General features: G+C 41.6%; 1 pseudogene; it reads right to left on the bottom strand.

Annotated features, from left to right (window-relative positions):
• Positions 1-1,186: 1,186 nt before the first annotated feature.
• On the bottom strand, positions 1,187-1,922 carry LOC142443319 (geranylgeranyl pyrophosphate synthase pseudogene; annotated as a pseudogene).
• Between the last annotated feature and the right edge of the window lie 12,935 nt (positions 1,923-14,857).

The raw sequence follows: 14,857 nt of genomic DNA, 5'->3' as shown, positions 1-14,857 counted from the left end.
ATGGCCACTTGTTTACCTTCAAGCTTTAAAGACCCCAGATGCTGTATCTTTTGATAACAGGAATCCATCAGCTTTCTTCATCACATTTGCTTATGCACCTGCTTTGTCTTCAGCGATCAAGTCAGGAAGGTGAACATCATGAAATGCCAGTAGTATAGAACAAAATATTCTTGCATTGAAAGAATACTTAAGTGGAGGTCCAATGTCCATCTGCTACCTTAATTTTAACCTATAAATATATGCACATAGGTCTATTTCCCCATTCTCATAAATATATTTACATATGTACATGAACTCTATAACTGCCCATTTGCTTCCTAGTTCTTTCATCTATTTCCTTTTTTCATTTCTCATGTCCTACTATCATGCTCAGCCTTCATTTGGGTTTCAGTAATTCCTCTCGGTTACATTACCCTTGATCACACTCTATCAGGCCTCCTACACCTTCCTCACCACCGATTTGGATCCCTTGTTTTTCCCTTGTTCCTGGGTTTGTTAACACCACTTCCTTTTCACCCCCTCCCCCTCTCCCAAGTCCTCCCAGAATTGACAGTCCTGTTGTTTTCTTCTCCAGATTGTTCATCTAGCCTATCTTATTTAGACAGACCTGCGGAGATAATAACATCCACAAACACAAGACAGAGGAAAACAAAGCAACAAAAGAAAACAAAACAACAACAATAAAAACAATTACCACAAAAAAAAGCCTATCTATGTTCAAGGACTGTTTGTTGCCCTTTAGGAGTGTTTTCTGGTCAAGTCTGATAGGGTGCTATGCCCTAGCACCAATGTCTATTTTTGGTATTCCCTCCAGACTTTGTTGCTCTGGCCCCCTTGCTGGTCTGTTGCATACCCTTAGTGTTTTGCCTCGGTGTGGTGGAGTCAGATAGGGCCGAATTCTAACACTGTGTCTCCAGTGTTGTCTCCTGTAGAGCTATGTGTCAGTAAGGGATGCTATATCACATAGTGGGTCCTGCCATAGGGTCCTCTCTGTGGATTGGTTGCTGTGAGTGGGGATATTGTCTTCAAGGCTTGCTGGGCCAGGGTGTGTTCCACTATCTTTTCCTAGTCCCTTCTTTCAGAGTATTCTGAATCTATTCAAAAGAACCTACATTTTCTTGCACTGAGTAAGGTGGTGTGGCTGGCACCTGAGCGTGGAGAATTGTTTGAAGTAGGGCAGGGAGGTTCAGTATTTCTTAACATCTATGTTTTTGATTCTCTGGTGCAAAATGTTCTGTACCTGGGTGCTTCCAGACCTTGACTAAATAGCATGAATTGTAGGAAACGAGCGTTTTCTTTCAGTTAGATCTTCAAATAAGCTTTTGTTTTCACTATAGTTTTGGGAGTGTGCATTAGCATAATCATCCCTAATTTAGAAAAAGAGCCCACGTATATTACATAGAGGCTTTACGTCTTCTTTGTAATCAGAGAACAATTGCAAGAGTCCTCCCATTAAAGGGCCCACTGGTCCTTTGTGGGATCATGGCTTTATATTCCTCTTCAGTGGGACAAGAGCAATTGTCCCTCCAAGGGTAATTGTCTAGGTCTTGTTCCTGATGGAGTTCTAAAAGACGGTGGGTAAAAAGTTTCCCTGTTTTCCTGTATCTGAGTGATCAAAGGTCAAGATTTTCCCCAAAGAAATAAAATATATATAAATAGCAAGTGGTGACAAAAGGAATTTTATTGATACTGTGAGCCACTGTCAAGCCAGGTCTAAGTTCTCAGTTGTCTTTGTTATCATCAGTGAGCAAACTGGCTTTATGAGACACTTTGGTCACTTCACTAATAACCTGTAGTTTGTCTTCTGGAACTTTCAGTCAATGATTAAAAGCTTCAGAAAGCTTGATTTTTACTTGTTTACCTGGTAACTGAAGTAAGTTGGGTTCTAGAAGACTTCTTTGGATTCTTTCTTGAGCAGTCATCACTGTTTTATAATTTCAGAGCAGATAGTTTAAAGTGGCTATCATGGCTTGCTCGGTACGGGTCTGGAAGCGGCTGTGCTCAGGATTAAGTTCCCACTTCACAGCTTAGACCACAGTTCCCTCTGACCCCGATTTGACTCCCTGCCCTACTTCATACAATTTTCCACGCTCAGGTGCCAGCCACACCACCTTACTCAGTGCAAGAAAATACATCATCCAGTCCCCAATGTAATTGTTCTTAATAAGTTACTTTATTTAAAACATATTTCTTATTGCAGTTGGTGTTTACTAATAATTCATTTATTTGGAAGGACGGGATCAAAATTATCCTACTTTGGAAATATATTAATTTCAGAATATATTTTCCACACTTTGTAACACAGAAAGCTGGGTTCCTGGATGCTGTCATTAGGAAAATATGTTTGAAATTCTTTACATTTTCAGGGCAAGTAAAATCTTCAATGCGGCTCTTCCAGACAACGTTTCTAACTCCCACAAATGACCTTTCCCTGCTTGGGTCTATTCGGAAGGTTTGGGGGCAATATTGATGGGGTTCACCTGAGTAATTCAGAATAGGATTCCCTAGAGAGGATCCCACTTTCTATAAAATGAACCACATGAAAAGCAGGAGGAAGGATGGCATTGCCCACAGGAGTCACGGATGGATGAAATTCTCCTGTCCTACGATCCCTGCACAGTGGACTCCCCGATCCAGATGACAGCTACTCCATCAGAGCCTGAGCGTGGAACCGTGATGCACTTCCCAATCCACAGAGTAAATTAACATAACTGTTCTTGGGCAGGAGGCTTGCTTAATGGACTCAAGTGTCTCTGGGGGTTCCTTCAGAACTTTGGGCTCACTCACCCTGGAAACTGGTGCCGAGTGCCTCCCGGATGAGGCTTGCTGGAGTTGGGTGCCGCAAGGTGCTTGAACGGAATGCCTTCCGTTTGATATTTATAACAGAGAGGTATGCGCTTCCGGTATATATTAGCGACTTGACTGAACTTTACATGTCCTCATAAAGAACTCAGTGACGTTTCCACTGGCACTACTCTTACTGGAGTTGCTCTGAAGGAGTTGCCAAGGGTCATATCAAAAAGGAAGAACTTTATTGTGCCCACATGTGTCGCAGTGAGTCTGTATCCAGAAAATGAGCCTTCACACCTGGGGTGTTGAGGACTTTCACAGGAAATGGGTCGCTCACAGGAGGCTGTTGGGGATTGGCAGGCCAGTGGAGGACAGCAGCTAAAAAAGGCAGGTGAGGTTATATTAGTGGAGGGTGTGCTAGCAATGTCAGGGGCTTCCTTTGAGGCCTGTTGTCTCTGGAGCAATGAGTTGTCCCTGCCGCATTACAACTTGTCCATGAATTGTGCAGCTATTACAATGGATAGTAGAACCTAGATATGTTCAATAGTGAACAGTAAGATATTGTCCTATCCATAAGAGTTTAGGAAGTTAGTCTCTTCTGTATACAAGGAAAGAACGTTGTCCTTAGGTCACAGGGATACACAGAGCTATCTCTCGCACTGGGGAAACTTTTCTCAAACCCAGGAGTGCAGGAGTATCTGAGTGGAGAGTGGCCATTTCTCCCGGGCAAGGCTTCCTTCCTCATGTGTGACATTCACAATGTCATTGGCTGTGCGCTACAATCCGTAGTGGTTCCCAACTGAGTGTTTGCATCCTCTAGACAACCCCCAGCATCACTTGAGGAGAAGCAATGGAAGCGCTGGGAGGTGATCATTTCCTCTGGATTTCCACCTCTCCTTACATGTGGTCCACTTCAATTTCCTCTCTGTCAGGACAAGGGAAACACAGGAACAACTGTATTCAAAGGCAGCTGATGTACAGAGTCCTCTCTGCACAATGTTCTTGTATCACTTCCGAACCCCCACCTGCAAAAAACTCTTTCGGCCATGGAGAGAGGAGGGTTTTAAGCTTGGGCAGGTCAGTGCTGCTTTCAGTGAGGACTGGAGTTTGTGAGCAACGCAAGATCCTCCAAGAGGAGAACATGGTGTGGCTGTGTCTCCTTCTCTTCCCGGGCTGCAGCCCCAGGTGAGATCGTCCCTGATTTTAGAGATCAGAACAAGGCACGGTAGGTCTGTCTGGAACTCACTGTGGTTTTCTTTGTTCCAAGGTGTTCTGTCCCAGGTGCAGCTGCAGGAGTCAGGGGCCGGACTGGTGAAGCCCTCACAGACCCTGTCACTCACCTGCACAGTCTGTGATTCTCCATCACCACCAGTGGTTACTGCTGGGAGTGGACCCGCCAGTGCACAGGGAAGGGGCTGCAGTGGACTGGGGAGATTTGTGCTAGTGGTAACACTTACTACAGCTCTTCCTTCAAGAGTAGCAACTCCATCTCTAGGGACACAGCCAGCAACCAATTCTCCCTGCAAGTGAATTCACTAACTGCTGAGGACACAGCTGTGCATTATTGTGCAAGAAACACAGGGAGGGGAAGTTAGTGTGAGCCCAGACACAAGCCTACCCTACTGTCTGATGAAGACTCAGGCTGAAGGTTGTGCCCAGAGCCCAAGTGTCAGAGCTCATACCCAGGTGCGCGGAGATGGTGTTAGGAGAAAAATCACACCAGCTCTGTGCTCTGCTTGCTGTTCTTAAGTTTTCCCACTGCTCTGCTCTTCTTTTTCCCTCTATGAACAAACAGTGACCCTTAGCCCTCTGCCACCATCCTGCCTTCATAACTTCTATTTCAAACAAGCTAACAAACAAAAACAAAACAAAACTTTCTAATCTGTTTTCTTCACATATGGGGTCTTAAAGGATTGCTTCCAAACAAGCGGCCCTCTAAGTGAGATGTCAACTAAGCCTACATGGAGGAAGCACACCATCATCACTGAAGGATGGTAAACCATTTAATCTGAAGTTGAAGGAGGATCTAGTATCAAAGACTAAATTGTGATGGTTGAGAGTGGTAGCCCAAGATTCATTTGTCGAACTTCATAGGAAATAAGTCTCTGGAGAAGTCCCTCCATCTACAATTGAGGCATGGAGAAAAGTGGTTATCTAACAGAGAGCTTTGGAGAGATGAGTATAATGGATCAAAAACGTCAATCTGGCTTGAACAGTTACAACATTGTCAGTAGATTCCGCTTGCTCTACTGATGAGGCTGACCCTTATCTGGTGTCCTACATTTTCTTTATTTTTGGTTTGTGGTATTTGCTTTGGTTTGTGCTTGTCCATATTAGAATGTATCTCAGAGGTGTTATGTCATTGGAGGTCACCTTCTTGAATTTGTGTTATATGTTTTTCCATTTTTTGTTATATGCATCCTATGATTGATGAACCCATAGACACAGCAAGGAGAATAGGGTTTCAGGAGGAGGGGGTACAATGGTGGAGGGGGGTAAAGGGGAGACAATATCAAGGAGGCCATGCACGAAAAGAATGTTTGGAAACCGTCATAGCAATTGTACAACTCTGCTGAATGTTTTAACTATCGAATTATATGATATCTATCATATTATTATTATTATGTATAATAAAATAAAACCTGGCTTCTTCAATAGTGTACTTCTTAGTTGGGGCATCATTGAGCATTCTCATAATGCAGAACTCTGACAAACCCTTCCTCAGCCAGGTGATCAAGGTCAAATTAACACTGATAAGTTTGTGACGGTGTATATACTGTCACAATAACATAGACAGTTTCCAATCAGGCTATTCTCCAAAACAAATCAACAACAACAACAACAAACAAAAAAAAAACAAAATAAAACCTGACAAACACCGTCAGAGCTGTCAAGACAATTTTAAAAATAGAAAGGAATTTCTCAGAATTTGTCACAATAGAGAGCAAGCTAAAGGGGCATGATGACTAAATGTAATATGATGTCTTGTATGGAATCCTATGGCAGGGATAGTACCTTATGTAAGATTTAAGGAAATCCAAACAAATCATAGATTTTAATTCATAACAGTGTATCAATATTGGTGTTTGATGATTAATATGTGCCATTATAATGCAAGGGAAAATCAGGAAAGGCTGGGAGGTAATGGTTTGGGGGAGATTATATAGGTATGTCTTTCTATTATATTTACTGGTAAAATTAAAAATAAATTAATGAGTTTACATCTCTGCCATTGTATTAAACATGCAGAAACTGGTCCGAAGTCCATTCCCTCCCACTGATCCGCTGCCATGAAGTCATTTCTGTCTCAAACCAGTGGATGGGAGAGCAGTGCTTCCCTGCTTCTCTGAAAGGGTGTTTCCAAAAGAAGCAAAATGATACACTGTTCTCTTTAGGAGCAGCTGACAGATTTGAACCACAAACACATATAGTTACCACGCCCATGTTTGACCCGTTGCACCACCAGCAATCTTTGATGTAAATTTGACCTCATCCCTCCATCTTCCCAATAAACAGTTTGGTTCCTTGGAGGCAACTTTATAAAGTTCTCTTCAAATAACTCGAGTCACTCCAGGCAGTGTCATTCCAAGGGCACTTTCCCATGGACTCGGAGACATTATAATCTTCCAGAACCTCTTTTGCAAGCCTTCCAAGTCCAACATTTCAAGTAGCCAGTGAAGCAGGGTTAATGATCCTGATTATATGATTGCCCAGTTGATAGGAATCTATGAAGAACTGATATGAACTAAGATGATATCCATTCAATATGTTGGTACATAAAATCTCGAGGGAAAATGTACATTTTTCAAAAGTGAATAATTGCAGTTTTAAAATGTGCTTTATTGTATTGGGTTACACATTTCACCATTAAGTTTGAATGAACCAGGAAAACAAAGTTCTGGAATCTGTTCTTCTAGATCCTTTTGAATAAATTTCTCTCTCCACTATCTTCCCAGTAACTTACCAGGTGTTGGCAGATGTTGCTGTTGCCTCCACCTGCAACCCAGAGGTTTCTCACAGGCTGCAGCATCCAGCTCCTACAGCTGGGTTTGTGCCTTCTTCTAGAGAGAACTGTCCTCAGTCAAAGCTGCTCCTTAGGTTGAGGTGTGTGCCCTCTGTACCATGGGCTGACGCAGTGCCCACAAGTTCCTCTTCTGGCTCAGGACAGGATGAGTTTGCAGGGGAAGGTATGAGAGCAGCAAGAGCCCTTGCTGTCTGTCCTGGTTGTTCATTGACACGTGTCCCCCATTCACCAAAAGACAGCTTTGGATCGTCACCCTCAGAAGCATGAAAGACAACTGAAACTTCAGCTCATGTACAAATAGGTCGAACACAAGATTGACCTAATGTCAATCCCAGAGCTATAGATACCATCTATAAGGATGCAGGAACACACTTAAGTGACCCCATTGCAGGACGTTCATACACCGTCAAGCAGAGCAAAGGAAGCACACAAAAAGAAGACAGCATAGATGAGGGTGACCTTCTAAAATCAGATATTTATGTGCATCAGGAGAGTAAAAAGGGAACTCAAGCAATGAATAAAAAGCAAAAGGCTCTTGTAATTTTAAGCTGCAGAGTTGTATATTTATTTAATGTACAACAATAGACAACCAGGGAAAATATTATTGCATTTTCCTTGGACATATTTTGTATCATTTCCACCTTTCAGAATTTTGAGAGATACAGTGTACCTTGACTAAGTGATTGACCAAACCTAAACCAGGAGATGGGGGACCGCAAAACAAACACAGAAATCCGAGTCTAGAAGAGCTCAATGCGTTGCTTCTTTGGAGTGCAGGGAGCACTCAGGAGCTCATTGAGAACATGTGTAAAAAACCTGTTAGGAAAGTGATGTGCAGATGGATAATGTCATAAAAGTTGTCACTTAAGGAGACCCCTACTAACCACTGCTATGAAATTATCTTGAGACAATCATGGCAGTCAAATTCAGAGACGGATGTTACTTGAATTCCTTGAACTCTTGCGCAGCTACATCACGGTCTCAAGCTTAAATAAGTTAGGAAACCACCAAGAGCAGATAGTGAGATGGGAGTTCAGTAAAATGAACAGGATCAAGTGATGCTCTGCCAGTGTGCATATGAAAAGGGAACTGACTCAATGATCTCCAAACAGAAAATGCTAGAGTGTCCTGTGCTTGAACCCCTGGATTTTAGTGAAATTCATGTGTATCCATTTCAAAGCATTTGCTTATTCCCTTCAGCAAATTCTGGCCCGAAGAAGTCCAGGTGACCAATACTGAGTGCTTGGATTTCCCTATTGAAAAATATATATTAATTTGGAGATATAAAGAGATTCTAATTCAGTAAATGAGTGGTGTCAAACCTTAGTCTGGGGAAAATATTTTAAACTTTGTTACTGAGGCAGATAACAAAAGAAATTCCATTTTTGTAAGCTGCTAAGTAACTTGCCCATTCCTCCCTCCCATCTCAGAAAGTTGACTGCTAATTGATCTTCTTGTTCTCCCTCCCCTTATGGGAAATCCTCTGCTGGTGATTAATTTTAGCATGTACTTCCATGTGTTCCTAGGTTCTGGACACTACAATTACTTTTGACTATTCTTCAATATATCATTTGTTCTGATTCAATATTGTTCCCTGTGATGTGATCATCTGAACGGTGTAGTTCATCTTTTTATGGTAACCAGGATGTTATAGTCAATTTTGGTATTGTTTCTTTCTGATTAGGAACGTATCATGTAATGCATACTTGGTCTTCTTGAAGTTACCAGAATGTTATAATCAATGCTGTACCCTGTAAGGCTCCCTAACCCTAAAGAATAGTAACATCAATTTTGCTTTCTGCTTCTATTCATGCTAGCTTAAGTCTTAGACAATGATAACTGAGTTTTTTCCTTTAAAAGATGGACTAAAACGTGGACTTAGGACTTCAACCAAGGACTCACTTTTATAATCTAGCAGTCCAGTTATAAGTGAACAAAGACTCTTCTAAATTATGAAGACATTACCATGGCTGTCATATATTCGAACCTGCAATATTATCTAGAAAGAATCTGAAGGGTTTTCCGTTTTAAAACTGCATGGTTAGAGACAGTGTCACAGCTTCAAGAGTCAGATATATGAACAGTTTTCAAAAATTAGACAATCCTTGAGTTTAGGGAATAAATGTAAGGTGAGATCCATGAGCATTTGTGATGGGGCTGTGCGCAGAGCACAAATGGAGAGGCTGTCCTTGGTTGGAGATGCTCACACTTCGATTGAACCAGAACCCCCTGGGCAAGGGACATTTACAAGAGTGTCTGAGCTCATTCTCTAAATTTTGAGGATCAGTTGTATGGATGAACCTAATTTTAGTGGAAAGTGCCTACTGGGTCTCAAGAAAATATCTTTTTGTGGAAGATCTAAATCACTGCACTTGGCTTTTCTTCTTACTCTGATTATTTTCAGAAATGATTATTTTCCATCTACTGCTCTACTGAATCTTTATACTTGAAATCAGGACTCAACTTATTGTGCATCATTTTGGATATTCCAGCAAACAAAGGTGTGTGTGTGTGGGGGGGGGTGTCTGTTCAGAATCTTACTTTTTTAGAGACTACAGAGTTAAAATAGTAACTTGTCTGAAGACCAACTTTTCTTGGTGGCACGTTCTTCCCTGAGACCCTAAGGCACTTGAATCTCTTTCCTTACATTGAGGTTGACCTCATTCATCAGACTCTGGGATGTAGTGTGGATATTGCTTATAAGAGTGGTGGGATTGGTAAAGACTATGGCCCAAGGTCAGAAATATCCTGGCTAAATAAGATTAGTAGCAGAACAACGCCTACTGGAAACATTCTGTCAGGGACTTCACCTCGTGTGTGCATAAATAAAATGCAAAGCAAGGAGTGGAGACTGTTCTTCAGGCCCAGCAACTGGTTTACCCTTTTCTGAACTTCAGAATTTTGACTGAACAGAACACTCAAACTTTCATGAATTTCTGTTGGATGCTGCAGTGATTCTCAGAACCCAGAAATCTGAGGGGATCTCCTCAAGGGTGGAGTGGGTGGGAATTGGAGCTGAATGGCTTCATTGAAGAGTTGGACCTTTGGGACATTATCAATCCTTGGAACAAATTTGGTATTCGTGTTTCTAAAAGATGTTGCTCTCACACAAGGAAAACTACTAAGGACTATGAGGAGGTTAATTAAGAGGTGTCAGGGCGTACAGGAAAAAATGGGTCTTAGAGAGTATTAAGACTGAAGATGCTTTCAACAAACATCATATAGAAACCCAAGGCAGGGCAGGGGCAACGAGGGGCTGGAAGGAAAGAACACTGGGCTCAGAAATTCTGGGCATTCTTTGACCTTTCCACTCACTTCTTGAAAAACCTTTCATTATAGATTAACATGCACATGAGTTAAAACAAGCAGTTACCCTACAATGGGCTCATAAGGAAGAGGGGAGTCTGATCTCCATTACGTTCTGCTTATAAGGACAGGGCTCCCTCACATGCAAGTTATCCTTCAGGCACTGAGGTCAAATTCATCACTGACCTGGGAAGGCTATCAGTTCTCTTCAGACATGGGTGTAGGTCTCTTGGGAAAGGCCGGCTGCGGTCTAAAGATGCTATTGCTGTGTGTTCTCCAGTACCTGGTGACAGTTCCCCAAGGCGGGAGATTCAGATATCTGACCTGGGTCTATGGGGATGTTTTTGACCGCAAGTGACCGGCAGGGAACATTTGTGTTTGTTTGCCAGTGCAGCTTCAGGAGTCGGGTCCAGGACTGGTGAAGCCTCCCAGAAGCTGTCCCTCACCTGCACTGTTTCTGGTTTCTCCATCACAAGCAGTGGTTACAGCTGGAACTGGATCCGCCAGACCTCGGGGAAGGGGCTGCAGTGGATGGGAAACATATGGTATGATGGTGATACATATTATAACCCGTCCTTCCAAAACTGACTCTCCATAACCAGAGACACATCAAAGAATCAGTTCTCCCTGCAGCTGAGCTCCATGACTGCTGTGCAGGGAGTACAGTGAGGGGGAGTCAGTGTGAGCCCAGACAAAACCCTCCCCTGCAGGGAAGACAGTGGGCAGCAGGGGGCGCGCAGGACCCTCAAAGCACAGACACCCAGCCCTAGACAAGCCCAGATGTATGACAGGGAGAATTTCCTGTTGGAATTCCTCTCTTAGCTCTCAGTGTCCCCAAGGATGGTTTTTCTTTTTCTCTGAATTCTCTCCTCACTGAAGGCTTGAAATAAGGAATTAGCATTTTCTGTTGACAGTACAAATATTAAACCTGACTCTGATCCTTTATTGTCATCAATACGATCCTTTTTTTTCTTGACAAACAGGTTAACATGGTCATTCTCACCCTATCTCTTTTTTTCTCTCTTTAAAAAATATTTTATTGGAAGCTCTTACATATATCATAACCTTCCTTCAATCACATGAAACAGTATTGTACAATTGCTACCACAGTCAGTTTCAAAACATTTTCTTTCATATTTTTACATAGATGGGCTGAAGTCAAGTACTAGAGCTCCACAGAATCTAGACTCTAGATTCTAGAGCATCTCCATATTCAGAGGTTAGACAGTCCAGGACAGGATTTCACTGCAAGAGTTCCCGGAGGAAGACTGTGGGATGGGGAGAAAAGGAGGAGTATGGGAACACCACTAAATCACCCACTTGCTTGAGAAGTAAAGCAATTTATTATTTGCCTGGACAAGATTGCTGTCACAAGACCTCTCAGGACTCAATAATATATAGCTGTGAGCAAGTATTTGCATCAGGAGAATACAAAACAGGCCACACGATAAAGACACACCAATAGTTGGGTGTAATGAAGGTGTGAACATATACATAGATATGGTGCTTCCTCATGCTTCTGCTTCAGCATGTTTCATACCTACCATGTTATCACCAGTCTGCATACCCCACATCCCATTTCTTCTGCTGAAATCTGAGAGATCAGTATCTCTCACTATATATGGCGAGTACATTCAAACAGTAGTGGATGCGCATGATCATGTAAGCACTAGGATAATTCTAGAACCATGTTGAAAGAAAAGGCCAATATTTCTCTAAGAATGTATGATTTCCATTTTAATGCAGAGATCACTACCCCCCCTCCTTCCCACTCTCCTTTCTGTCTTATGTGTTGTTTTCTGTGAATCTTGATCATCTGGGATATGTAATGCTTAGCCGTTGAAGAGTGCTTACCAAAAGTTGAGCTGAGAGCAGATTGTCTTTGGTTTCTTGAGGAGATGATAGGACAGAAATTAGAATCAAAAGGACGTAGGCATGCACATCATTAACTTCTACAGCATAATGGGCAATGGGTTGTATCTCAGGCATGAGAAATATAGTGCGTCCAGAGTGAAGGGTCTAGGACATCTGGAGAAAAATACATATATGTTCAGAAGAACTCTGTGGACTGAGAGTTCATGGGAATATAGAGGCATTTTGTAAATAAGTAATGAATTAATTTAGTATTATATGAGTGTTGGCAGAGGGCAGGGGTTCTACTAAAGAATTAAAACTGGGACAAAGGTTGAAAGAAACAGAGCTCCTTTCTTCAGTCTCAAAGTTATCCATGGAACTTAGTACATTGCCCACCTTGCATTCCTTCATAGAAGAATTTGGAACAGAAAGCCTTGGGGCAGAATAGGTAAGTGCCCAACTTCTAACTGTGCTAGTTGCATAATCTGGTGCCAATTTGATGATTAAGAACTTAGGGGTGGAGTCTAGGTTGCCAATTAGGATATAGCAAATAAAGCCTCTGTGTGGACATGGCCTTCCCCTGAGGGTTCTGGGAATTCCTGTATTTCCTCCTTGGAGGCAGGAGGCATTCTCTCTCTGCTCACTCACTGAGAGATGCTCTACTCACAAGATACATAGCACTGCACTGATAGATCCGTGCCCTGGAAACTGGAGGAGCCACATGGAGACCCCTGACAGCACTGAGATGCTTACAACACCATTAGATCCACAAGACTTCCCACCCACTGGCCTGTGCTCTTCCTGTATTTGGCATCATAGCATGTGTTTCGTGAGTCTGAAGAGAACTTTATAGATTGGTATTGGACATATGGGCTAATATCGGGCTTATGAACTTGATCTAGACTGGGCAGGGATGTTTCCTTAATGTACAATTACACTTTGATATAACACTCTCTCTTATACACATGTGTGTGTCCATGGATTTGTTTCTCTAGTCTACCATGACTAATACACTAACCAAAAGTTAGGCAATGCAAAGCCACTTGGTATCTCAGTTGGAAAAAGATCTGATGGCCTGCTCCCCTCAGGATCACAGACTAGAAAACCGTATGGGGCAGCTCTCTTTCATGAACTGTCACTCTGAGTGTCTCCTAAAGCAATGTAGGGCTCTTGGTTAATATATTTATAGTTTCAACAGCACAAAACATTCTTAAATGTTGTAACCTGGATTCTGTCCAGGATACAATTCTGGCTTATTTTTGTTCTTCTTGTTTCATGGAAGAAATATATATTTTTAAAATTGTGAACATCTATTTTACCACTTTATGAAATAGGAAATAAGTTTCATAATTATTTTAATCATAAAATCTCAAAAAGTATAATATTGCAGAGAAATCGGTTGGTATTTTGATAATTATGAATAAGCCACTGATATCACGGTTGTTGGTAGGTGTACTGCAGTTGTTATTCCACGCATCACAACACCATCTGGTAGAGTACAATAGCTTGCCTCAGTGGAACAGAATCCTAGATTTTTCTAAGGAAAATAGCCTGGTGGATTAGAAATATGAACATTTTCCCAACAAGCAAGTGCATAAACTGCACATCAATGAGACCACTTGAAATAATATTAAACTTAGTACTATGTAATTAGAAAATAGGAAGGCTTGAGGTAAATATGAGTTTCTTTAAAATTTGGGTTTCAAAATAATGGCATTTACTTCTAGTTGAACAATTAGTTTAATTTAAATCACTTTCAATTACTTTGGGGATATATAGATATTCACATAGGATATCATTCCACTAAATTATTTTCAACAGTAATAGACAATGAAAACCAAAACACAAAAAATGATATAAATTATGTTTGTTGATATTTCAATGCAGTGAAATATTCTATAAGTCACTGTTAGGTTAGCTGAATTGAAAATGTTCTCAATAACACACACACATGCACATCCATACACATACTTATCTGAGTTACCCAGAGGAATAAACCTGGTGAAATATATATATATATATATACACACACACACACAGATTGATATCAAGAAATAGCTCACATGATAAATGAGGACTCACAAGTACCAAATCCTTGGATTAAGTGGCAGGCTGATGTCTTATGTGATAAACAAAACGAAACAAAGCCTCACTGTCATCAAGCCAATTCTGACTAATAGCATCCCTACAGGACAGGCAGATCTGCTTCTGTGAGCTTCAGGGACTATAACTCTTTAGGGGAACACAAATCTCAGTCTTTCTTCCATGTAGTGGCTGGTGGGTTCCAACTACTGACCTTGAATATGATAGGGGCAGGTGGATGTCAGGCTGCAGGGCAGGTGATAATAATCAGAGATCAAAGTATGAAGTCCTGGTTATTCAGGAACATAGTTGTGAACTGAGGACCATGTATTATCTTTGTTTGCGGTCCTGATGGTTTCTGCTTCCCAAAGTTCTCCTTCAAGTCATGATCTACAGACTCTGAAGAAATTCCATTTCAGGGGAAAGGAAGTATTTTCTAGGCAGAGAGGTAAACTTAGGGCAGAGAGACAGACACATCGGCGGAGAAAAACAAAATCTACTTCATGTTGACATGGAGATATTGCCCGGCACAATAACTCTTAAGTGCACCTGACTCCAAAAGATAGTTTTGGTGCAGACTATTCGCCCACGTTAATGAATGTTTCAAGGTGCATGACAAATAGCACCTTGATTCCGGTTTCATCATGAGTCAATGTTTGGGAACCATTTAATTCCTTTATTCATACTTTGGAATATTTAATATTTTCAACAAGTGTGAATGGACATTTGTAATGATTAAAAATGTAAGCATTCATGGAACCCTGGGGAGTTGGTGACTCTTTGATGTTTATTGGTCTACTT

Source organism: Tenrec ecaudatus, chromosome 3, assembly GCF_050624435.1.
Source record: "Tenrec ecaudatus isolate mTenEca1 chromosome 3, mTenEca1.hap1, whole genome shotgun sequence".
Classification (NCBI taxonomy): domain Eukaryota; kingdom Metazoa; phylum Chordata; class Mammalia; order Afrosoricida; family Tenrecidae; genus Tenrec; species Tenrec ecaudatus.
Note: the sequence above shows the minus strand (reverse complement) of the source record. Positions and strands in the feature narration are given on the sequence as shown.